Source organism: Symphalangus syndactylus, chromosome 11 (assembly GCF_028878055.3).
Source record: "Symphalangus syndactylus isolate Jambi chromosome 11, NHGRI_mSymSyn1-v2.1_pri, whole genome shotgun sequence".
Taxonomy (NCBI): Eukaryota; Metazoa; Chordata; class Mammalia; order Primates; family Hylobatidae; genus Symphalangus; species Symphalangus syndactylus.
In genome coordinates this window covers 26,144,431-26,170,678 of record NC_072433.2, presented here as the reverse complement: position 1 = coordinate 26,170,678, position 26,248 = coordinate 26,144,431, and the positions used below count along the sequence as shown (strand labels likewise).

General features: G+C 47.3%; 1 protein-coding gene across 3 annotated transcripts in view; it reads left to right on the top strand.

Annotated features, from left to right (window-relative positions):
* The first annotated feature begins 7,755 nt into the window (after positions 1–7,755).
* CTCF (CCCTC-binding factor) overlaps positions 7,756–26,248 on the top strand; it is a 78,085-nt gene continuing 59,592 nt past the window's right edge. For 2 of the 3 annotated variants that reach the window (XM_055233425.2, XM_055233426.2), the window contains exons 1-2: positions 7,756–7,970; positions 16,436–16,552. The gene's annotated coding sequence lies outside the window, so the exon portion shown is untranslated. The remainder of the gene's footprint in view (positions 7,971–16,435; positions 16,553–26,248) is intronic. The other variant, XM_055233423.2, reaches the window with a different exon arrangement.

Here is a 26,248-nt window from a genome sequence, read left to right as displayed (position 1 = left end):
CAGAGCAAGACTCCATCTTGGGGAAAAAAAATTAAAATGTTAGAAGTGGTTAGGCTTGGCAGTTGATGCTGGTAGACAATGAAAGCTTTCCAAATGTCTTTAAAGGTTTAGCATCACTATACACCCTCATCCGATGGTGTAAGATGACTCACTGTCCCCCAAATACTCTTGTAGACTTTTATGTCTTTGATCATGGCTCTTCACCTTACATGTCTTCGTGTCACTTGTTAATGCCTTGCTAATCCTTTAGACCCAGCCGAAATGAGATACTCCTGGAGTGATTTACTCCTTTAGCTGCGAGCTCATTTCTTTTTTTTTTTTTTTTTTTTTTTTTTTTGAGACGGAGTCTCGCTCTGTTGCCCAGGCTGGAGTGCAGTGGCGCGATCTCGGCTCACTGCAAGCTCCGGCTCCCGGGTTCACGCCATTCTCCTGCCTCAGCCTCCCGAGTAGCTGGGACTACAGGCGCCTGCCAACACGCCCGGCTAATTTTTTGTATTTTTAGTAGAGATGGGGTTTCACCATGTTAGCCAGGATGGTCTCGATCTCCTGACCTCGTGATCCGCCCGCCTCGGCCTCCCAAAGTGCTGGGATTACAGGCTTGAGCCACCATGCCCGGCCTGAGCTCATTTCTTTCCACTATAACAGTTATTGCATTAATTTTTTCTGTTTGTTTTAACCAGTTTTACTAGTTAAATTTTGAGTCCAAGGGCAGGAAACACATCGTGAGTCATCTTTGAATCTCCAGTGCCTAGAACAGGAAGCTGCACACAGCAAGTATTCAATAATTACTTGATGAGCTGCATCATGTCTCACACATGTTCTCAATAGGTATAGAGAAAACCAGAGTGTTCACATGTAACTTCCTTACCCCAAAGAGGGCAGGAAGATTACCTGCTCATTGTGTCTTAGAAAATCAACATGTCTCCCCTTCATTTGTTGATTATCTTGATTAAAGAGTTTTTTTAAAAACATGTAAATGATCATAATTACTGCAAGCTTTACAGGGGTAACAATAGGATCCAAGGAAGATCTTGGAATTACAACTGTTCTCCTGAGAATCATAGGATAATGATTTCTGGCCGGGCACAGTGGCTCATGCCTGTAATCCCAGCACTTTGGGAGGCTGAGGTAGGAGAATTGCTTCACATCAGGAGTTCGAGACCAGCCTGGGCAACATAGTAAGACCCCCATCTCTACAAAAAACAAAAAACCTTAGCCGGGTGTGTTGGCACTCGCCTATAGTCCCAGCAACTCAGAACGCTGAGGCAAGGTTTGCAGTGAGCAGAGTTCGCCACTGCACTCCACACTCCAGCCTGGGCGACAGTGGACAATGTGACCCTGTCTCCAAAAAAAAAAAAATAAAAAAGCTTTACTTGCATTTTCTTGTCTAATCCTTACGGCTGTATCAAGCACAGTGATCATCCCATTTTATTTATTTATTTTTTTGAGACAGAGTCTCCTCTGTCACCCAGGCTGGAGTGCAGTGGCGTGATCTCGGCTCACTGCAACCGCTGCCTTCCAGGTTCAAGCAGTTCTCCCGCCTCAGCCTCCTGAGTAGCTGGGATTATAGGCACCCACCATCGTACCTGGCTAATTTTTGTATTTTTGTAGAGACAGGGTTTCACCATGTTGGCTAGGCTGGTCTTGAACTCCTGACCATAGGTGATCCGCCTGCCTTGGCCTCCCAAAGTGCTGGGATTACAGGCATGAGCCACCATGCCCAACCTATTATCCCATTTTATAGAAGAGAAATCTATAGTTGAGTTGTTACTAATTCAACAGAGACCACACAGCTAATAAGAAACCAAGACTAGACTTGAATCCCGAACAATCTAATTCCAGCATCCATAGAGGGTGACATTAAACATTTAAGTTACATAACTAACACTGCTTAATCTAATTAACTGCTCATCAAATATTTCTAGCAATTGGGCTTTCCCAAATGCTCTCCTATAAGGGATCAATATGCCTTTTGCCAGCACGAGGACACTGGTCCACTTGCCTGTTGGTAACAGCACTCTGCTTATCTAGCAAGTGCCTGTGTACCTGACAAGTCCCCGAGGAAGGAATCTGCTCTTAGGGTACAAACCACATTGGGTTTCTGGTCCTGTATGTGAGGCTAAGGACCAGATCCTTTTTTTTTTTTTTTGAGACAGAGTCTCGCTCTGTCGCGAGGCTGGAGTGCAGTGGTGCGATCTCGGCTCACTGCAACCTCCACCTCCCAGGTTCAAGCGATTCTCCTGCCTCAGCATCCTGAGTAGCTGGGATTACAGGCACACGCCACCATGTCCAGCTAATTTCTGTATCTTTAGTAGAGACAAGATTTCACCATGTTGGCCAGGACGGTCTCAATCTCTTGACCTAGTGATCCGCCCACCTCGGCCTCTGAAAGTGCTGGGATTACAGGCATGAGCCACCGCGACCAGCCTAGCCTTATTTTTATCACCTCAACTGTTTCACAGCCTGTCATCATATTTTCCCTCAGCTTGTTTCTTTCCAGCCTCAAACATTCTATCCCTTTTGTTTGGCCTTCTATTCCTTTGTCTTTGGAGCTGACTCCATAAAGTAGGACACATCAAGATTTACCATAAAGACAAGAAAATATTTTATTTATTTTTTAGATGAAGTCTTGCTCTGTCGCCCAGGCTGGTGTGCAGTGGTGCAATCTCGGCTCACTGCAACCTCCACCTCCCAGGTTCAAGCAATTCTCCTGCCTCAGCCTCCCGGGTAGCTGGGATTACAGGTGCGCCACCACGCCTGGCTAATTTTTATATTTTCAGTAGAGATGAGGTTTCACCATGTTGGCCAGGCTGGTCTCAAACTCCTGACCTCAGATGATCCGCCTGCCTCGACCTCCCACAGTGCTGGGATTACAGGCGTGAGCCACTACGCCCAGCCAGAAAATATTTTCTTTTCTTCCTTCCTTAGTGATCCTTGGCATTTTCTCAGCCCTATGTGAGAGCAGTACATAGGGTCCTTGTCTTCAGAAAGCAGGCTCCAAGGCCACTTGGACCCCATTCCTGGCTTTTGATGCCTCAGAGATCATACAGTTATAAATATAATTAATATATAGTTGTAAATATAATCATAAATACAGTTGAGGTTTTTTTCCCTCTAAATCCACTGCCTCAGGCTGGGTGTGGTGGCTTACATCTGTAATCCCAAGACTTTGGGAGGCTGAGGTGGGCAGATCTCCTGAGATCAGGAGTTCAAGACCAGCCTGGCCAACGTGGCGAAACCCCATCTCCACTAAAAATACAAAAAATTAGCCAGGAGTGGTAGTGCACACCTGTAGTCCCAGCTACTCAGGAGGCTGAGGCAGGAGAATTGCTTGAACCTAGGAAGCAGAAGTTGCAGGGAGCTGAGATCGAGCCACTGCATTCCAGCCTGGGCGACAGAGTGAGACTATATCTAAAAATAAAATAAAATAAAAAAATAAGTCCACTGCTTCATATTTGCCTACATAAAAGCTTTAGAAGGTGTTCTTGTAGTCTACTGTTAAAGAAGATGGGGACAGGTGTGGTGGCTTACACCTGTAATCCCAGCACTTTGGAAGGCCAAGACAGGAGAATTGCTGGAGCCTGAGACCAGCCTGGGCAACACAGTGAGACCTCATCTCCACAAAAAGAAAACAAAAAAAAGGAAGATGATTTGAAGTAAAATCTTGAGAAAGTGAACTAATTCGCTTATTAATGTTACTAGAAAGAAAATCTAAAGTTTAAATGCAAGTCAGCTTTTAATTTTTTTTTTTTATTTTTGAGACAATGTGTTGCTCTGTCACTCAGGCTGGAATGTAGTGGTGCAATTGGGGTTCACTGCAGCTTCAACCTCCTGAGCTCAAGTGATGCTCCTGCCTCAGCCTCCCAAGCAGCTGGGACTACAGGTACACACCACCATGCTCAGCTAATTTTTTGTAGAGATAGGCTTTTGCCATGTTACCCAGGCTAGTCTCAAACTCCTGGGCTCAAGCAGTCCACCTACCTTGGCCTCCCAAAGTGCTGGGATTATAGGCATGAGCCACTGTGCCTGGCCTATTTTTTATTTTTTTGAGACAGGGTCTTGCTTTATCACCCAGGCTAGAATACAGTGGCACACACATGGCTCCCTATAGTCTCCACCTCCTGGGCTCAAGCGATCCTCCCACCTCAGCCTCCCAAGTAGCTGGGACTACAGTCATGCGCCACCACACTCAGCTAATTTTTAAATTTTTTGTATAAATAGGCTCTATGTGCAAGTCAGCTTTGTTGTTTCTAGTACATAAGTTCCTGGCCGGGCGCGGTGGCTCATGCTTGTAATCCCAGCACTTTGGGAGGCCGAGGCGGGTGGATCACGAGGTCAGGAGATCGAGACCACGGTGAAACCCCGTCTCTACTAAAAATACAAAAAATTAGCCAGGCGTGGTGGCAGGCGCCTGTAGTCCCGGCTACTCGGAGAGGCTAAGGCAGGAGAATGGCGTGAACCCGGGAGGTGGAGCTTGCAGTGAGCCGAGATTGTGCCACTGCACTCCAGCCTGGGCAACAGAGCGAGACTCCGTCTCAAAAAAAAAAAAAAAAAAAAGTTCCTAAGTATACCAGGAGCTATTTGGGCTGAGGAGAATGCAAAATGCGAATATTCCAGAGGCATCTGTTTGGTAATTTTCCTCTGAGTTTGTCTTTTCTTTATGTCTGAGTCCTAATGTGTACAAAAGAGGCAAATGGGATAACTTGGTTTCTACAAAAAGAAGGGTCACGTGTAAATTTTTCAAATACTTCACACATTTCTAAAATAGTATCTAATGGTATAAGGTAAGTAACTGGGATTAGACATGAGAAAACTTGCCGGGCGCGGTGACTGGCGCCTATAATCCCAGCACTTTGGGAGGCCGAGGCAGGCGGATCACCTGAGGTTGGGAGTTCAAGACCAGCCTGACCAACATGGAGAAACTCCTCCTCTACTAAAAATACAAAATTAGTCGGGGGTTGCCGGGCGCGGTGGCTCACGCTTGTAATCCCAGCACTTTGGGAGGCCGAGGCGGGCGGATCACGAGGTCAAAAGATCGAGACCACGGTGAAACCCCGTCTCTACTAAAAATACAAAAAATTAGCCGGGCGTGGTGGCGGGCGCCTGTAGTCCCAGCTACTCGGAGAGGCTGAGGCAGGAGAATGGCGTGAACCCGGGAGGCGGAGCTTGCAGTGAGCCGAGATTGCGCCACTGCACTCCAGCCTGGGTGACAGAGCGAGACTCCGTCTAAAAAAAAAAAAAAAAAAAAAAAAATTAGTCGGGGGTAGTGGCACATGCCTGTAATCCCAGTTACTCAGGAGGCTGAGGCAGGAGAATCGCTTGAACCCAGGAGGCGGAGGTTGTGGTGAGCCGAGATCACACCATTGCACTCCAGCCTGGGCGATAACAGCGAAACTCCGTCTCAAAAAAAAAAAAAAAGAAAGAAATGAGAAAACTTGGGTCCTGGTGTTGAGAAGCTGTACTATCCCTTTTCTTCATGTCTGTACCCAAGCAGCTGAATGTTGGAGAAAAACCAACACACTAGGCCAACTGGTTTACCTTTAACGCCACCAAGGAAATCCTGTTAAAGACTTGCCTTCCCTCTCCCCTGCACTTGCATCTGTCTTCACCTTTGTTGCCCTTATCATGAATGGAAACATCCCTGTTCCTCTCCAAGGTCAACCCTCCGTTTCCTTCTATCTTCTCATGGATTTGACTCCTATATGGGTCAAGCAAGCCTTCTCTCTCCTGGATCACCCATCTTTCTTCCCCACCATATCCCTCCCAATGGCACATAAACATGCTCTGGGAACCCTACCATCTTTTATTTATTATTATTTTTTGAGATGGAGTCCCGCTTTGTTGCCCAGGCTGGAGTGCTGTGGCCCAATCTTGGCTCTCTGCAACCTCTGCCTCCCGGTTCAAGCAATTCTCCTGCCTCAGCCTCCCCAGTAGCTGGGATTACAGGTGCACACCACCACGCCCAGCTAATTTTTGTATTTTTAGTAGAGACGGGGTTTCACCATATTGGCCAGGCTGGTCTCGAACTCCTGACCTCAGGTGATCCACCTGCCTCAGCCTCCCAAAGTGCTAGGATAACAGGCGTGAGCCACTGCGCCTGGCCCCTACTATCTTTTAAAACATCTCTTCTTTCTATATCTATCCCCAAACTTATCTAGTCCCTTCACAGCAAAACCGCTCTCAAATTGCATACATGTGCTGTCTCCATTTCCTCACTTTCCTGGTCACTTTTCAACCCATTCCGGTCAGGTCCACCTCCCTGACATACCCACGTGAATCAAGCCAAGGCCATTAGTGACATTCTCCAGTGACTTGCAAGGTGACCCAATCCAATAGCCACATCTCTGGCCCAAGTTTATCACACCGCTCAGCTGATGCCTCCTACCTGAAACCTTCTCTGCCCAGGGATTCCACAACTCAGTGCTAGATTTCATGACTTCCTAGATGCTCCCTTTTAGACTCCTTCTCCATTACTCTCCCAATATTGGAGTGCCCCAGGATTTGGCCATGGAATTTCTCTTCACTCTTTCCTCCAAGCCAAGCCAGGGGTCATAAACTGACAGCTCATCTGTGTGGTTTAATCAACTCACGAAGTTTAAAAACATCTGATTCAGTTGCTAACATCTAAAAACTCTGGAAATTTGACATCTTAAAAATACAGATTTTTTATTCCTTTAAGGGGAAAAAAAAAAAAGAGTATGTTACTGGGCCAGCATTCTCACAAGGGAACGGTCAGCTGGATGGAGCAGCAGCTGCTCCCTAGATGCTGGGTCCATTTGATATCTAAGGGAAGAGTCATATTCCCTGTAAGTACCAAAAGGCTCTCCTCCCAGAGCCACCAGCACCTTGCAGTCAGTTCTTGGTCAACTTGACTGCAGGTTGGGAAGGGTCCGCAGGCGCCTCCTGGGGAGGGGTGGGACTGAAGGTCTCCGCCCACAGAGAACAGCTCTCCCGCAAAGACAAGAAATGCACGTTTCCACAGAATTACACAGCACTAAATACAGAAACTCCTTTCAGTAAAAAGCGACTGCTATGAACGTGTTAAAGCATCAAGTCTGGTCTTCCGCCGCCTCTCCGGGCTGAGGTGGCCTGGGGACACCAAGAGGAGGCCCTCCCACTCTTCTCTCGCACCCGCTTTTAGGTGGCCCTCTTCTAGGGCGGAGAGATCACCAAAAGCCGCTGAGCAAGGACAGCCCTTCCAGTCGTCGCTCGCGGACACGGAGCTGGGAGGGCGCGGGAAGCGACCCGGCCTTACTCGGTGGCGGGCAGCTGAGACGTTCGGAGGGCGGGTCGGGCCTGGCTGGGGCGGAGACTGGGCGGGGCCGGGCCCGGGAGCCTCCTCAGCCCCACTGGCTTGCCCCGCGCGCGCTTCCTCCAGCCACCCCCACTTCCCCAACCCTGTACGGGTTCAGGGGGCCAGAGACAGCAGCTAGGGAATAAGGTCAAGCGGACTGGATCCGGCACCGCCCAGGGGCGGCGGCCTCCGCCCAGGAAGCCCCACCCAGCGGGAGCCAGGACGCCGCGGCGCCGGCAGAGCCCACGCGCGACCCGGCGAGGGCGCGGGAGGGCGCGTGCGGCGTGACGACGCGACTCGCGGCGCGTCCCGTGACGCCATCGCGCCCGCTTTTGAAAGTTGGCGCCCGGGGCCGCCTCCCATGCTGCCCTGCGCCAACCCCTCCCCTCACCTTTCCTCCCCCGCCCTCTACTCGCAGCCCGGCCGGCCCCCCCACCCGTCCCTTCCCTTATCAGCACCCGCGGCCCCGGCAGCGCCGACGCAGGCGCACTGCACCGCGCCGCCGCCATTTTGTGTCTGAGCCTGTGGAGCGATTAAACCGTGCGCGGAGCTGCTTCTTTGGCGGCAGCGGCGGCGGCGGTAGCCGGTGCGGACGCGCGGAGCTCGCAGGGGACGCCAGGTGGCCGGAGCCGTGGAGCGGCGGCAGAGCGGGCGCCGCGGGGGGTGTGGCGCGGAGGTAAGGGGGCCCGGGGTGGAGGAGGTTTCGCGGGCCGCCTCTAGGTGTCACGATGGGGCCGCTCCGGTCGGCGCTGGCTGCAGCCCGGCGCCAGCGCCGCCGCCGGGGGGTGTTTGTCTCCCTCTACCGTCCCTGCTGCGGCGCGGCCGCCGCCATTGCCCGTCGCCGCCGTGGCCCGGCCGCCCCCCCCCACCCCCACGCCCGCCCGCTAGGCCTCCCTCCTGGCAGCGCGCTAGGCCTCGGGCGGCGGCAGAGGCAGAGGCCCGCGCGCCCGGCGACTCCATTTTCCTTCCTTTGTCTCTGCCCTCGAGGCCGGTTCCTGGCCGGCCGATCGCCCGGCCGCGGCCCGCCCTCTGTCCTGTGTCCTCCGCCCCTCCCGCGGGGGGTGACCCCAGCTGAGACGCTATCTTCGCGTCCCGGCTAAGGCGCCCGTCTAGCGTAAGGGTTCGGACCGACTGCCGCCGCGCGCTCAATCAGGTCCCGGTGCCGTATGGGTGTCGGGCCCTGGCCGTCGCGTCTCGGGCTGCCCCTCCTCCAGCCAGCCCCGTCCCCGGAACCTACCGTGCCGCCCTGCGTGCCTCCCCAGCTGCTTGGCTGCTCGGCGGTCGCTCCCAGTCCGCGCGTCGCCGCCGCTGGTCTCCGTCTCCGCCGAGTGGCGCAGGCGGCGCTGCAGCGGCTGCGAGCAGAGGGACCCCAGCGCTGCCGAGAGCTCCCTCTGCAAGGCTGGCTGAGCTGCTCGCACCTCTACGCTGCCTGAGCGGGCGGGGGGACGCGCGCTCGCCGCTCCCGCTGCGCCCCCAAACTCTCGCCCGGGTTCCTGGCCGGACCCGACCAATGTGGGCCCCCCCACGGTGGGCGGAAAAGATGCGAGTTCTGCACCAAGTAGTTTTTATCCAGCCGGGTTCAGACTCCCCAGCCAGTGATAGCAGCCTGACTTTGTGCGCTCAGAGATCTCAAAGGGACTGAAACTTAAATTTCCTTCTGATCTCAAGTGACATGACAAATTTCTAAATTTGGGAGTATGGGCTGAGTCCCTTGAGTTTCCCTCCCGCTTTAAAATGTTCTCACACTAACTTAGTACCTGATGCTCTAGGGCTAGGTGAAGGCGGTTCTGCCCCAGGATTGTGCAACTCGATCTAGAGCGCCAGTAGGGCAGAATGAGTTTATTCTTGACTCCACTGGTAATTTGCCCATACGATGAAATATGAGGGTTGACGTTGTAATTGAATCCTGGGTCACTTGCTGCAGATGGTTTATAAATATCTACGCCTAATGTAACTACTGTTTAGTAGGAGACTTCCTGTAGCCCAGAGTTCAGCGTTAAGTAAACATTCGCATACGTAGTCTTCATACTTGGAGTTTCGATCAACTAAGAAAGTTAAAAACCAAGTCCTCATAGGTGGGAAAGGAAGTTAAACAGGGCATATATTTAAATTTATTCGGTCCTTAAGTTTTCTTTCTTCACTAAAAAGCTTCCCGTTGAATTGCGGGAGTCTTTTGCTTTTCCGTAAATATTCTAGTGCCTTAATATAGTTCAGTGCAGCAGTTGATGTATCAGTTCGGGTTGTTTTGGAGAGAAGAAAGTCTGGATTAACATGTTTTTAGGAAGGAAGCTATGTTAAGTTTATGAAGAAATTAAACAGCCTGGTCCTAACCAAAGTTGTCCAGTCCACTGTATGTAATCTCAATCTGTAGCTCCTCACTGCAGTTCTCTTCGTAGGCACGCTATGTCTCCTTTTGGAACTCTGCAAAATGTTCCTGCCACCCCTCTTCCTCAATAAAATTGCATAGAGTAACTAAATGCAGTTGATTGATAGTTAGACTTGGGAATAGAATCACCTTTAATTATCTAATATGTTAGTCCAATTGTGTAATTTATTGCATTCTTTTGTGACTTTGTTTTCCTTTTGAAATTGTGGTTAAGTAGCATGTTTTATTTATTTAAATAAGCTCAACATTGAGTTAAAAATTAAAATACAGCAGGTGTGTAATCGAGCCAGGAGTAAAGCTTGTTTTCCCGGGTTAGTACTGTGCTCCGTAGACCATATTTTGTTTCTTGGTTTGGTTGTTTCATATGCAGTCATCGGCTTCTTGGGTTTATACATCATTTATGCCGTTTTAGTGGAATAGACCTTTTCCACACAGTTGCTATCCTTTGAAATTCCCATATGCCAGGAATCTTACTTTGTTTTGTTTTTATTAGAAAACTAAATCTACAGAGAGAATAAATTGAGGATGAATTAATATGTTAGGGTAACCCAGACTCTTTTTTTTTTTTTTTGAGACGGAATCTCGTTCTGTCCCCTAGGCTGGAGTGGCAGTGGTGCGATCTCGGCTCACTGCAACCTCTGCCTCCTGGGTTCAAGCCATTCTCCTGTCTCTGCCTCCCAAGTAGCAGGAATTACAGGCCCGCGCCACCACGCCCGGCTAATTTTTGTGTTTTTAGTAGAGACGGGTTTTCACAGTGTTGGCCAGGCTGGTCTCGAACTCCTGACCTCAGGTGATCCACCCACCTCAGCCTCCCAGAGTGCTGGGATTACAGGCGTGAGCCATCTCTCCAGGCCAGGACCTGTTATTTAAATTAGTGATAGGAGGAGGATTAAAACAGGAATGTTTGCCTACATAAGAAAATACTGCCTATTTAAGAGTAGTTGTGGCTGGGTGTGGTGGCTCACTCCTGTAACCCCAGCACGTTGGGTGGCCGAGGCGGGTGAATCACGAGGTCAGGAGATCGAGAGCATCCTGACTAACACGGTGAAACCCTGTCTCTACTAAAAATACAACAAATTAGCCGGGCATGGTGGCATGCGCCATAGTCCTGGCTACTAGGAAGGCTGAGACAGGAGAATCGCTCAAACCTAGAAGGCGGAGGTTGCAGTGAGCCGAGATTGTGCCACTGCACCCCAGCCTGGGCAACAGAGCGAGACTCCATCTCAAAAACAAAACAAAACAAAACAAAAAAAACAGAGTAGTTGTAAAGGTTAACTTTATCGGGATCCATTCAACCTATGTAAGAATTTAGGAGGTGAAGTTGTCCTTAAGATGCATTCAAATTCTAAGAGCTTTAGGATTTTATTTTAAAGTACACACGCAAATGAGGGCACTCACCTGGGACTTCTGAATGGCTTGGGGAGTTCCTTGGTGGAAGCCACTTGTGGCTGACTTAAGGCCCTGGGGAGGAATCTTGAGCAGAGCCTTGCAGGCTGGTGCGTCCTGGCCAAAAGTCACCTCTAGAGACTGCTTTTTTTGCTTCAGGGATGCTGCTGCTGTCACAGCCACTCCACATCATCTACGTTATAGACTCCACCTAATTTTTTTAAACTAGACCATCTGTCTGCCTAATTTACCTGTCTTGGCTCCAGATGACTTGACTGTTTTGCCAAAAATTAGGCCCCTCTTCAAACAACTCAGATGCATTATGATTTAAAAAGAACAATAATGGCAAATAATGTATAACTTTGAAGACCATGGTTCTCAATTGATGTGATTTGTAGGTGGGACATGGTGGCTCACACCTGTAATCCCAGCACTTTGGGAGGCCAAGGCAGGCGGATCACCTGAGGTCAGGAGTTTGAGACCAGCCTGGCCAACATGGTGAGACCCCATCTTTACCAAAAACACAAAAATTAGCTGGGCGTGGTGGCATGTGTCTGTTTCTGTAATCCCAGCTACTCAGGAGGCTGAGGCAGGAGAATCACTTGAACCCAGGAGGCGGAGGTTGCAGTGAGTCAAGGTCGTGCCATTGCACTCCAGCCTGGGTGACAGAGTGAGACTGTCTCAAAATTTAAAAAAAAAAAAAAAGATTTGTCTTACCACATTTGTTTTGTTGTTCTTGTGGGGCGTTTGTTTTTGAGACAGAGTCTCGCTCTGTCTCCCAGGCTGGAGTGCAGGGGCGCGATCTCGGCTCACTGCAAGCTCCACCTCCCGGGTTCACGCCATTCTCCTGCCTCAGCCTCCCGAGTCGCTGGGAGGACTACAGGCGCCCGCCACCACGCCTGGCTAATTTTTTGTATTTTTGGTAGAGACGGGGTTTCACCGTGTTAGCCAGGATGGTTTTGATCTCCTGATCTCGTGGTCTGCCCACCTTGGCCTCTCAAAGTGCTGGGATTACAGGCATGAGCCACCACGCCCGGCCTGTGGGGTTTGTTTAAGACAGGGTCTTCCTCTTTTACCCAGGCTGGAGTGCAGTGGTGTGATCACAGCTCACTGCAGCCTCCACCTCCCTGGCTCAAATGATCCTGCCACCTCAGCCTCCTGGGTAGCTGGGACTAATTTTTTCTAGAGATGGGGTTTTGTCATGTTGCCTAGGCTGGTCTCAAACTCGTGGGCTCAAGCAGTCTGTCTGTCTTGGCCTCCCAAAGTGCTGGGATTAGGTGTGACCCACCGTGTCCAGCCCATTCTTTTTTAAACACCTGTAAACTTTCTGTAGTCTGTCTTCGTATCTTCCCTGCTAGTATCTGTGCATTTTCTCAGTGATTTAATATTTGAATGCAAAGTTGTGGCATTGCATATAGACTGCCAAAATACAGTCCAAAGGTGAGGGTTAGGATGATATTCTTTCACACTTGATCCTTGTTTTTCGTCACTCTTGGAATTTTCAGGGGTAGAAAATTTCATTCCCTTTGAGGTATGCTAGTAATAATAATGGACTCCAGTACAGAAGTGTTGCTTGGACTAAATACGCTAATCACCTATTTGTGTTACTAAAAATTGCCTCTCAACAGAGGAGACTTTAGCTTCATCTAAGAAAGTATTATATCAGTGAGTTTTGTGGAGTTTAGCTAATTGTGAGATGGGTTTCCTCTTAGAAGGTGTACCTCATATGCCAAATCGCTTGGAAACTTTTTTTTTTAATACATTTTGATTGAGGCAGTGGCATGATCATAGCTGTTGCCCAGGTTGGAGTGCAGTGGCACGTTCATAGCTCACTGCAGCCTTGAACTCCTGGGCTCAAGCAGTCTTCCTGCTGCAACCTCCCAAGTAGCTGGTACTATAGGAGTGTGCCACCATGCCCAGCTGATTCTTTTTATTTTTTTGTAGACAGGATTCTACTATGTTGCTCAGGCTGGTCTTGAACTCCTGGGCTCAAGCAAGTCTCCCACCTCGGCCTCCCAAAGTGTTGACGTTACAGGTGTGAGCCACCATACTTGGCTTGCTTTTTTTTTTTTTTTTTTTTTTTTTTGAGACAGGTTGTCACTCTGTTGCCCACACTGCAGTGCAGTGGTGTGATCATGGCTCACTGCAGCCTTGTCCCCAACCTGCCCCAAGTGATCCTCCCACCTCAGCCTTCCAAGTAGCTGGGACCACAGGCACACAACACCCATCCTGGCATGTATATATGTGTGTGTGTGTGTGTGTGTGTGTGTGTGTATATATATATATATATTTTTTTTTTTTTAAGATGGAGTTCGCTCTGTTTCCCAGGCTAGAGTGCAGTGGCATGTTCTGGGCTCACTGCAACCTCGGCCTCCCAGGTTCAAGTGATTCTCCTGCTTCAGCCTCGCAAGTAGCTGGGATTACAGGTGCCTGCCTCTGTGCCTGGCTAATTTTTGTATTTTTAGTAGAGACGGGGTTTTGCCATGTTGGCCAGGCTGGTCTGGAACTCCTGACCTCAGGTTATCCACCCACCTCGACCTCCCAAAGTGCTGGGACTACAGATGTGAGCCAGCATGCCTGGCCTTTTATTTTTTTATTTTTTATTTTTGGTTCTTATTCCCTGAGATGAAGTCTTGCTCTGTCACCCAGGCTGGAGTGCAGTGGCGTGATGGTGGCCCACTGCAACCTCCATCTCCCGGGTTCAACCAGTTCTCCTGCCTCAGCCTCCTGAGAAGCTGGGATTACAGGTGCATGCCACCACGCCCAGCTAGTTTTTGTATTCTTAGTAGAGACCGGGTTTCACCACGTTGGCCACGGTGGTCTTGAACTCCTAACCTCATGATCTACCTGCCTCGGCCTCCTAAAGTGCTGGGATTACAGGCGTGAGCCACTGTGCCTGGCCTGCCTGGCTAATTTTTATATATTTTGTAGAGACGGGGTTTTGCCGTGTTGCCCTGACTGGCTTTGAACTCCTAGGCTCGAGCAGTCCTCTACTTTGGCCTCTCAAAGTGCTGGGATTGCTGGTGTGAGCCATCATCCCTGGCCATATTATTTGGAAACTCTTTTTTTTTTTTTCGAGACTGAGTCTTGCTCTGTTGCCCAGGCTAGAGTGTAGTGGTGCGATCTTGGCTCACTGAAACCTCTGCTTCCTGGGTTCAAGCGATTCTCCTGCCTCAGCCTCCTGAATAGCTGGGATAACAGGCACACACCACTACGCCTGGTTGATTTTTGTATTTTTTTAGTAGAGACAGGATTCCACTATGTTGGTCAGGCTGGTCTTGAGCTCCTGACCTCGTGATCCGCCTGCCTTGGCTTCCCAAAGTGCTGGGATTACAGGCATGAGCCACTGTGCCCGGCCTATTTGGAAACATTTAATTCAAATTTAGCTCTTTATTTCACTTGGGATTTTATTTTATTCTTTTTTTGAGACAGCGTCTCACTCTGTCGCCAGGCTGGAGTGCACTGGCGCGATCTTGGCTCATTGCAGCTCCGCCTCCTGGGTTCAGACGATTCTCCTGCCACAGCCTCCTGAGTAGCTTGCGCCACCATGCCCAGCTAATTTTTGTATTTTTAGTAGAGATAGGGTTTCGCTATGTTGGCCAGGATGGTCTCAATCTCTTGACCTCGTGATCCGCCTACCTTGGCCTCCCAAAGTGCTGGGATTACAGGTGTGAACCATTGTGCCTGGCCTGGGATTTTCTTTCTTTTCTTTTTTTTTTTTTTTTTTGTAGGTGTAGGTTCCACTGTACCTTTGCTTGAAGCTTGACAGTTCATTTTGTAATTTAGGGTAAAAAGATGCCATCTAACAAAGAATTCCGTTATTCGACTAAAAAAACTATTTCATTGCTATGCTTCTAGGATTTTCAAAGGTCAGTAAAAGCTCCTCCTGCCAGTTATCTTTTTTTTTTTTTTTTTTTTTTTTTTTTGAGACGGAGTCTTGCTCTGTCACCCAGGCTGGAGTGCAGTGGCGCGATCTCGGCTCATTCCAACCTCTGGCTCCTGGGTTCAAGCAATTCTCCTGCCTCAGCCTCCTCAGTAGCTGGGATTACAGGCGTGTGCCACCATGCCTGGCGAATTTTTATATTTTTAGTAGAGATGGGGTTTCATCATGTTGGTCAGGCTGTTCTCAAACTCCTGACCTCAGATGATCCACCCGCCTTGGCTTCCGCAGTTATCTAACTAAGCTGGCAAGCATAGCCTTTACTTATGGCATGAACAAACTTAATCAGTAAGACCACTACTTGCTGAAGATACGGAAATAAACTGTTAGAGGGCCATTATTGCAGCCACAAGAATTAATTTTTTTTTTTTTTTGAGATGGAGTCTTGCTCTGTTGCCTAGGCTGGAATGCAGTGGCAGGATCTCGGCTCACTGCAAGCTCCGCCTCCCAGGTTCATGCCGTTGTCCTGCCTCAGCCTCCTGAGTAGCTGGGACTACAGGCACCCGCCACCACACACGGCTAATTTTTTTGTGTGTGTGTGTATTTTTAGTAGAGACGGGGTTTCACGTGTTAGCCAGGATGGTCTTGATCTCCTGACCTCATGATCCGTCCGCCTCGGCCTCGCAAAGTGCTGGGATTACAGGCGTAAGCCACTGCACCCAGCCAAGAATTAATTTTTTGGTAGTTTGAGTATGTGTGCCATTATTTGGTTGCAATATTGCAGTGGAGTTTTTGTTTGTTTGTTTTTTGAGACGGAGTCTCTGTCGCCTAGGCTGGAGTGCAGTGGCACGATCTCGGCTCACTGCAAGCTCCGCCTCCCGGGTTCACACCATTCTCAGCCTCCCAAGTAGCTGGGACTACAGGCGACCGCCACCACGCCTGGCTAATCTTTTGTATTTTTAGTAGAGACGGTGTTTCACCGTGTTAGCCAGGATGGTCTCGATCTCCTGACCTCGTGATCTGCCCGCCTTGGCCTCCCAAAGTGCTGGGATTACAGGCGTGAGCCACTGCTCCTGGCCTTTTTTTTTTTTTTTTTTTTTTGAGACGAGATCTCTCACTCTGTGAAGCAGACTGGAATGCAGTGGCACAATCTCAGCTCAGTACAGCCTCAAACTCCTGAGCGAGTCTCCCACCCTGGCTTCCCAAAGCGTTAGGATTACTGGTATGAGCCTGGAGTCCTATTTTGCTACTTTACAAATCTTTAGTCCTTTATATATTTAGCAAATGTGTGAAAAAATAAGTGAATGTTTTGTTATTGGCTTGATGGTGGACATTTATGGAATGGCTCAGTTAGTGACATGACATTAACAGGTGTTTTGTTTCTTTCCCAATTTTTTCTGTCTTCAGTTTCCCTCATACTATTTTTTATACTATATGTGTATTTGTATAAATTTAGTGTTTCATAAAATGTTTTATGCTTTTCTTTTAGAATGATTACGGACCTGAAGCCAAAGAACAAGATGCGCTAGTGGACAGATTGCTGACCAGGGGCTTGAGAGCTGGGTTCTGTTTTCCCTCCTCAAACTGACTTTGCAGCCACGGAGAGGTAAGTGCTATTTCCATTTTTTCTATCTTAAAAATGGTAGTAATATAACCCTCCTGGAGTTGGAGGATTTGTTGGCTAATTCTTGGATATAGGGGATGCAGGATATCGGGTGATTGAGAGCATACAGGCTTCATAATCAGAGTCCTGGGTTTGAAACTCTTTACAATAATGTACTAGCTGGGTAATATGGGGCAAGTTACTTTAACCTGTCTACTCCTGTAGTCCTCACTTGTGAGAGAATAACACCACCAATCTCAGAGACTATTCTCAGAGTTAATGAGAATGTGTTTTGTAAAGTGTTAAGTACTATTCTGAACATGTACATTGAAAGATCCCAGGAAATTGTGGCTGATTTTCTGTAGAAACTCTTGCAATGTGTATTTTGACTATTGGCAAATGAACTGAAAAGAAAGTCCATGACCTGTGGCTACTTGTAATTTTGATGAGAAACAGATGGAAACCTGTTCTTGGGGAACCTGGTATCCTGGATAAAAATTGTCTTAATTTGAGTTAGCCTAGCTCATTGCCCATTTTGCGTCAGAGTGTGACAGTAATTATCATTTTAATTTAGCCTATAATTTTTACTATAGAATATAATGGACATTATATGGAACTTGGAATAGGCCTTTTATAAATATTGGAATCTACTATGCTTTGGGATCTCATAAACAACAAAGTGGGATTCTGGTTGTAAAAATTATCTCTTCTCACAGTACCAGAAAGCACATTTTTTTCAGACCCTAGAAAAATGTGAAAATAATTTAATTGTACATGTGTAATGGCAAAAAGGAATGTAGAAGTGGAAATTACAAATGTCAGGATTAGATAAGCTTATATGAATGAATCATCTAAATGACTACTAAGATTTTTCTTACGGGCTCTGCCTGGAGCAAATAAAGAGAAGGGAATAGGAATGAAAGTTCTGTTATTCTTCAAACCTTTATTTTCCAAATGGGCAACTTGTTATCCTGCTAGATGGGAAGGAGAAGGTCTGTGGTAGTATTCTGTCGCTCCAGAAATAACTTATGCCCTGCAGGTTCTTTTAGGAGTGTTGACACAGAGTGCATACCAATAAGTTGCTGAAATAAGAATGCTGATTTAAAAACTATTGAGAAATCTAACCTTCAAGAGTTTGGGGAATGGGTTTATAGGAACACGTTAATCACTTTCGAGTGTTATGACCAGCTTAATTGCTTAGATCCCTGTTTCTCAAACTGGGATATGAATACCCTTAGGGAATCAGGTGGTATGATTTCGGGGTACTTGGACTCTCAAGAAAGATAAACATGACCCATCTTCCTAGAACTTCAGTTTTACTCATTGAAGAGGTGGTGAGTTAAGTAATTTAACTGGTAAGTGATTAAATATTAAATATTGGCTGGGCACGGTAGCTCACACCCGGTACGTTGGGAGGCCAAGCCCTCCAAAATCCCAGTAATCCTAGTACTTTGGGAGGCCAAGACAGGTAGATCACTTGAGGTCAAGAGTTCCAGACTAGCCTGGCCAACATGGTAAAACCCCATCTCTACTAAAAATATAAAAACTAGCTGAGTGTGGTGGCGGGTACCTGTAATCCCAGCTACTCGGGAGGCTGAGGCAGGAGAATCGCTTAAACTTGGGAGGCAGAGGTTGCAGTGAGCCAGGATTGTGTCACTGCACTCCACCCTGGGCGACAGAGTGACTCAGTCTGCCCCACCCCCCCAAAAAAAGAAAAGGCTAGGCGCGGTGGCTCATGCCTGTAATCCCAGAACTTTGGGAGGCTGAGGTGGGCGGATCACAAGGTGAGGAGATCGAGACCAGCCTGGCCAACATGGTGAAACCCCGTCTCTACTAAAAATACAAAAAATTAGCTGGGCATAGTGGCGGGAACCTGTAATGCCAGTTTCTTGGGAGGCTGAGGCAGGAGAATTGTTTGAACCTGGGAGGTGGAGGTTGCAATGAGCCGAGATCACTGCACTCCAGCCCAGGCAACAGAGTGAGACTGTCTCAAAAAAATAAATAAATAAAATAAAAAACCAAAAAGACAATTAGCTGGGTGTGGTGGTGCGTGCCTGTAATCCCAACTACTCGGGAGGCTGAGGCAGGAGAATCACCTGAACCAGGAGGCAGGCAGAGGTTGCAGTGAGCCAAGATCACGCCACTGCACTCCAGCCTGGGTGACAGAGCAAGACCCTGTGTCAAAAAAATAAATAAATATTAAATATTGTTACATTAAAACAAATAGACATTTTTGGAGCAGAATGAAAACCGTACGATTAAGATAACACAGGTCTTCAACAAAATAAGCATGAGTGTCTGAGGGTGGGAAGTTCTGTTTGTATAGGTTCTATAGTCGATACGTTTGAGAAGCAATACATTTGAGCTATAGAACAGCTCTGCTATCCTGCTCCTTACTTTGTCCTTGTAGTGTTTGTGTAGGGAAATACTCTCAAGCCCAGGTTTTTCCTTTGCTTTCACACAACAACCACCATCAACATGAAAGAAGACTTACGTGGCTTGGCCCGGTGGCTCATGCCTGTAATCCTAGCACTTTGGGAGGCCGAGGTGGGCAGATCGCAAGTCCAAGAGATTGAGACCATCCTCACCAACATGGTGAAATCCCGTCTCTACCAAAAATACAAAAATTAGCCGGGCGTTGTGGTGCACGCCCTGTAGTCTCAGCTACTTGGGAGGCTGAGGCAGGAGAATCGCTTGAACCTGGGAGACAGAAGTTGCAGTGAGCTGAGATCATGTCACTGTACTCTGGCGTGGCGACAAGGCGAGACTCCATCTCAAAAAAAAAAAAAAAAAAAAAAAAAGACTTACGTGACCGAAGATGGGGTGGAGGGATTTTCCTCACACACCAAACGGTGGATACCAACTAGATGTCCTTCAATTCAATTCCAACATCATCTACCCAAGATGATGTCAGATCCCACACGTTTAGGGTTCAGTCCCATAAAACCACCCGTCCTTCCTACCAGTCACAAGCCCATTCCTTCAGAGCTTCTGACCAACTGGCTTCAAGTTGAGTTTCCCACGACCTCTTTCTTGGGTTCCATTAGTTTGCTAAAGCAGTTCACAGACCTGAAGGAAATACTTCTTTAGATTTGCCAGTTTGTTAAGAAGACTACTTTATTTATTTATTTTTGAGACAGTCTTCACTGTGTCGCCCAGGCTGGAGTGCAGTGGCGTGATCTTGGCTCACTGCAACTTCCCCCTCCCAGGTTCAAGCAATTATCCTGCCTCAGTCTCCCGAGTAGCTGGGATTACAGGCGTCCATCCCCACGCCTGGATGATTTTGGTATTTTTAGTAGAGATGGGGTTTTGCCATGTTGGCCAGGCTGGTCTCAAACTCCTGACCTCAGGTGATCCACCCAATTCGGCCTCCCAAAGTGCTGGGATTACAAGCATGAACCACCACGCCCGGCCAAAAGCATCTATTCTTTTTGTTTTGTTTTTGAGACAGAGTCTCGCTCTGTTGCTAGGCTGGAGTGCAGTGGTGCAATCTTGGCTCACTGCAAGCTCCACCTCCCAGGTTCACACCATTCTCCTGCCTCAGCCTCCTAAGTAGCTGAGACTATATGCGCCCACCACCACTCCCGGCTAATTTTTGTATTTTTAGCAGAGACAGAGTTTCACCTTGTTAGCCAGGATGGTCTTGATCTCCTGATCTCGTGATCTGCCTGCCTCAGCCTTCCAAAGTGCTGGGATTACAGGCGTGAGCCACTGCGCCCAGCCAAAAGCAGCTATTCTTAACTGTGTGTTTTACAATTACTAGGTATTGTTATTAATATATTGCTCTTAACGTAAGTGGCATTTAAGAATTAAATTTTCTCCATATGTCCTTGTGGATAAAGGAAAAAAAAAATTACATTTTCTTTAGTCACATGTCATGTCGCATGCCTGTAGTCCTAGCTATTCAGGAGGCTGAGGCAGGAGGATCGTCTTGAGCTGAGGAGGTTGAGGTTGCAGTGAGCCATGGTCCCACCACTGCATTTCAGCCTGGGGGACAGAGTAAGACCCTGTCTCAATAAACAAATAAGTAAGTAAGAATTAAGTTTTCTGAGGCTGGGCATGGTGGCTCATGCCTATAATCCCAGCACTTTGGGAAGATAAATTTGATTTTAATCCCATTAGGACACCAAGTCCTGGCCATGCAGCTTAATAGCTATATGGCCTTGCGCAGTTCTATTAGAGGTGACTTCCTTGGGCTTCCCTTTCCTCTTTTTTTTTTTTTTTTTTTTTTTGAGAGATGGAGTCTCGCTCTGTCGCCAGGCTGGAGTGCAGTGGTGCGATCTCAGCTCACTGCAGCCTCTGCTTCCTGGGTTCAACTGATTCTCCTGCCTCAGCCTCCTGAGTAGCTGGGACTACAGGCACGCGCCGCCATGCCCAGATAATTTTTGTATTTTTAGTAGAGACGGGGTTTCACCATATTGGCTGGGCTGGTCTCAAACTCCTGACCTCAGGTGATCCACCAACCTCGGCCTCCCAAAGTGCTGGGATTACAAGCGTGAGCCACTGCGCCGGGCCAAGTTGGTTATTGTATATATTTTGCATTAAACTGAACTTTGATGACCACCAGATAATACAAATGTTAATGAACTAAACGGAAATATTGTGCCATAGGAAAATGGGTTAGATTTATCAGAAAATCTGTTGAGCAGTAGAGAAATGGGTAAGAAAACAAGGTCACGTTGCATGTTGCAAGGGATGTAAAACCCTAACCCATTTAAAAAGATGAATGCCAGCCTGGGCAACTTAGTGAGACCTTGTCTGTAAAAAAAAAAAAAAAAAAAAAATGTAGCCAGGTGTGGTGGTGCACGCCTGTAGTCTCAGCTACTTGGGAGGCTGAGATGGGAGGATCACCTGAGCCCAGGAGGTTGGGGCTGCATGCAGTCTAGCCTGGGTGACAGAGTGAGACCCTGTCAAAAAAAAAAAAAAATGGAAGACTGTTAACCAGCAAAATGCTTATGAGAGAGGTTTTTTAATAGCATAATACCAAAAAGTTAATTATTATGGAATAAAAGTAAAGAAAATCCCAAACTAAAACCTGGCATATAGCAGAAGCTCAATAAGTAATTATTTGTATGAATGAATGCCTAGGGAAAAAAGAGTAAACAGACATGGAAATCATCAGTCAAAACTGTACTGTGAGGGTAGTTTGGTTTGGGGGTCACTTTTTGTTGGTTTTGTATAGTTTGTGTAATTTTTTTAATGCAAATAAGTTTTTTTCTTTTCTTAGATCAAAGCAGAATTACCAAAATCTGGCTATAAAAATATTTAACAATAGGTGACCGGTTAAATTATGATACATCCCTATAATGGAATTTTTTTGTTGTTTTTTGTTTTTTTGAGACGGAGTCTTGCTCTGTCGCCCAGGCTGGAGTGCAGTGGCGCGATCTCTGCTCACTGCGAACTCCGCCTCCTGGGTTTGCGCCATTCTCCTGCCTCAGCCTCCCGAGTAGCTGGAACCGTTAATTTTTTGTGTTTTTAGTAGAGGCGGGGTTTCACCGTGTTAGCCAGGATGGTCTCGGTCTCCTGACCTCATGATCCATCTGCCTCTGCCTCCCAAAGTGCTGGGATTACAGGCGTGAGCCACCGTGCCGGCCTTATAATAGAATGTTGTGTAGCCGTTATGTATAAAAAATATGTTGAAATGGCGAGATACTTGTAACAAAGTACAGAGAAAGCAGATTATCAAACAATATGTATGGTATGATCTCACGTGAGAGTAAGTATGTGTATATATTGGGGAGGGGACTGTGAATTTGGATACAAGCCAGAATGTGTATATAAAACCTATAGGTAGGTTTCTTTAAGCTTTCTCCTGTTGCCTGTATTGCATAATTTTTAAAGGAAAAGGGAATGCAGTACAGTAGGAAGTAGCACTGAAACTTTCTGATAAAGATAATGAAATGGGCCAGGCATGGTGGCTCACACCTATAATCCCAGCACTTTGGGAGGCCGAGGTGGGCAGATCACGAGGTCAGGAGATTGAGACCATCCTGGCTAACACAGTGAAACCCCGTCTTTACTAAAAATACAAAAATTAGCCAGGCTTGGTGGCAGGCGCCTGTGGTTCCAGCTACTGAGGAGGCTGAGGCGGGAGAATGGCATGAACCTGGGAGGCTCTGTCTCAAAAAAAAAAAAAAAAATGATAATGAAATGATAAAAGGTGTTTTTGCCTAGTTTACTTGGCAGTAATGTCTAGACTTTTTTTTTTTTTTTTTTTTTTTTTGAGATGGAGTCTCGCTCTGTCGCCCAGGCTGGAGTGCAGTGGCGGCGATCTTGGCTCACTGCAAGCTCCGCCTCCCAGGTTCATGCCATTCCCTTGCCTCAGCCTCCTGAGTAGCTGGGACTACAGGCGCCCACCACCACGCCCGGCTAGTCTTTTTTTTGTATTTTTTTAGTAGAGACGGGATTTCACTGTGTTAGCCAGGATGGTCTCCTCATCTCCTGACCTTGTGATCCACCCACCTCAGCCTCCCAAAGTGCTGCAATTACAGGTGTGAGCCACCGCGCCCAGTCAGTCTAGACTTCTTGAGTGGAATCGAGAGGGCCACTGGAACAGTTACAGAAGTGCAGCCAGGAGGACAGTAAGGCAGGAGGAAGCTCCTGCATCTGCCGAACTGTTAGAGGGGATTGAGGTTGCAGAGGCAGTTCTTGCAGTGATCCTCACTTAAATTTGGTCTTACACTTTCTTTAAATATTACCCAAGTAATGTTTAGTTTCATTCTTTGGAAGAGTCTAATGATTGTAGAATTACATTAGAACCTAAAGAATCCTTTGTTTTCCCAGAGCTGAAGACTATTAATAGTCTGATGTGTTGACTTTGTGCGTTTATTAACAGGCATGTACATATAATACAACTTTTTAAACAAAATATAATTGTGTTATGCAAATTTTCTATAACCACCACATTTAATGTAAGAATATGAGGGGGAAATACTTCAAACAGTACAAAATGTTAATAATGAAAAGTAATCCTCAGTCCCACCTCTTATCCCTCATTTTTCTTCCTCAGAGGCAGTAAATACCAATTTTTGATATATCCATCCAGAGAAAATTCTGTGTATATTCAAATGTGTGAGTTTATGTATCTTTTTTTTTTTTTTTTTTTTTTTTGAGACAGGGTTTTCACTCTGTCACCCAGGCTAGAGTGAGAGGCGTGATCTTGGCTCACTGCAACCTCCACCTCCTGAGTTGAAGTGATTCTTGTGCCTCAGCCTCCCAGGTAGCTGAGATGACAGACATGTGCGGCCATGCCCGGCGAATTTTTGTAGTTTTAGTAGAGATAGGATTTCAGCGTGTTGGCCAGGCTGGTCTCGAACTCTTGGCCTCAAGTGTTCCACCCACCTCGGCCTCCCAAATTGCTGGGATTACAAGCATGAGCCAATGTGCCTGGCCAAGTTTATGTATCTTTTTTAAAAAGCACAAATAGGCCGGGCGTGGTATCTCACGCCTGTAATCTCAGCACTTTGGGAGGCCGAGGCAGGCGGATCACCTGAGGTCAGGAATTCGAGACCAGCTTGGCCAACATGGTAAAACCCCATCTCTACTAAAAATACAAAAATTAGCTGGGCGTGGTGGCAGACACCTGTAATCTCAGCTACTCAGGAGGCTGAGGCAGTAGAATAGCTTAAACCCGGGAAGCGGAGGTTGCAGTGAGCCGAGATCGCACCATTGCACTCCAGCCTGGGGGACAAGAGCGAGACTCCGTCTCAAAAATAAATAAATAAAAATAAAAGGCCGGGCATGGTGGCTCACGCTTGTAATCCCAGCACTTTGGGAGACCGAGGTGCGTGGATCACCTGAGGTCAGGAGTTCAAGACCAGCCTGACCAACATGGTGAAACCCCGTCTCTACTAAAAATATAAAAATTAGCCAGGTGTAGTGGCACATGCCTGTAATTTCAGCTACTGGGGAGGCTGAGGCAGGAGAATCACTTGAAACTGGGAGGTGGAGGTTGCAGTGAGCCGAGATCGTGCCATTGCACTCCAGCCTAGGCAACAAGAGTGAAACTCTGTCTCAAAAATAAATAAGTAAATAAATAAATAAATAAATAATAAAAATAAAAAATAAAGCACAAATAGTAGCTTACTGTACACGTTCTAAACGTTTAAGATGTTTTCAATCTTTTTTTTTTTTTTTTTTTTTTTGAGACGGATTCTTGCTCTGTCACCTAGGCTGGAGTGCAGTGGCGTGATCTTGGCTCACTGCAACCCTTGCTTCCCAGGTTTAAGCGATTCTCTTGTCTCAGCCTCCTGAGTAGCTGGGATTATGGGCACATGCCACCATGCCCGGCTAACTTTTGTATTTTTGTAGATATAGGGTTTCGTCATGTTGGCCAGGCTGGTCTCGAACTCCTGACCTCAGGTTATCCACCTGCCCCGGTCTCCCAACTGCCCAGGCCTTCCGAAGTGCTGGGATTACAGGTATGAGCCACCACACCCGGCCTGTTTTTAATCTTTTGCCATTAGAGAAAAATACCCTAGTAGTAAATAGCTTCCTTATATACACATCTTTAGGCTCATGTACTAGTGTAAACATAGGGTAAGTTCAGAGAAATTGAATTGCTTGTATATTCCTAGAAGAGGGAATGGCATGTACAAAGGCCCAGAGGCAGGAAAAGAAAGACCTAGAATGTTCTGGCTGCTGAAAGAAGTTTGGTGTGATTAGAGGAGAGTGTATAAGGCTGGATGCAGATCTGCTGATAGGGCCCTGAAGCACGTGGTAGGCAATGTGAAAGAGTTTGGATTTTAAGAGTTTTCAGCATGGTGGTTTCAGAAGGGAAGTCTTCTTGCTGATAATGGATTTACATTTTAGAAATCCGTGGCCGCTGTGTGAAAAATGGTGGGTAACGGAGCAAGAGGGGAAGCAAGGAAACTGGTTAGAAGGCCACTGCATTGGTCCAAGCAAGATGTAATGCTCTCCTGAGTTAAGGTGGGATAACTGGGATTTCTGTTTGTCTAGTTTGTTAAATTATAATGATTATTTTAAATTAATTAAGTTAGAGACAGAGTCTCGCTCTGTTGCCCAGGCTAGAGTGCTGTGGTGTGATCATAGTTCACTATAACCTTGAACTCCTGCCCTTAAGCCATCCTCTGGCCTGAAGCTCCTGGGTAGCTAGGAGTGTAGGTGCGTATCACCAGGCCCAGCTAATTTTTTTTTGTAAAGATGGGGTCTTACTGTGTTGCCCAGGCAGCCTTGAACTCCTGGCCTCAAGCAATCCCTTCCTCCCAGGCCATCCAAGGTGTTGGGATTACAGGTGTGAGCTACCATGCCCGGCTTAGTTTTTTAATTATTTATTTATTTTATATTTATTTATTTATTTATTTATTTATTTATTTATTTATTTATTTATTATTTTTGAGACGAAGTCTCACTCTTGTCCCCCAGGCTGGAGTGCAATGGCGCAGTCTCAGCTCACTGCAGCCTCTGCCTCCCAGGTTCAAGTGATTTTCCTGCCTCGGCCTCCAGAGTAGCTGGGATTACAGGTGTGCACCACCACACTCGGCTAATTTTGTACTTTTAGTAGAAGCGCCTGCCACCACGCCTGGCTAATTTTTTTTTTTTTTTTTTTTTTTTTAGTAGAGACGGGGGTTCACCATGTTGGCCAGGCTGGTCTAGAACTCCTGACCTAAGGTGATCCACCCACGTTGGCCTCCCAAAGTGCTGGGATTACAGGTGTGAGCCACCGCGCCAGGCCTTTTT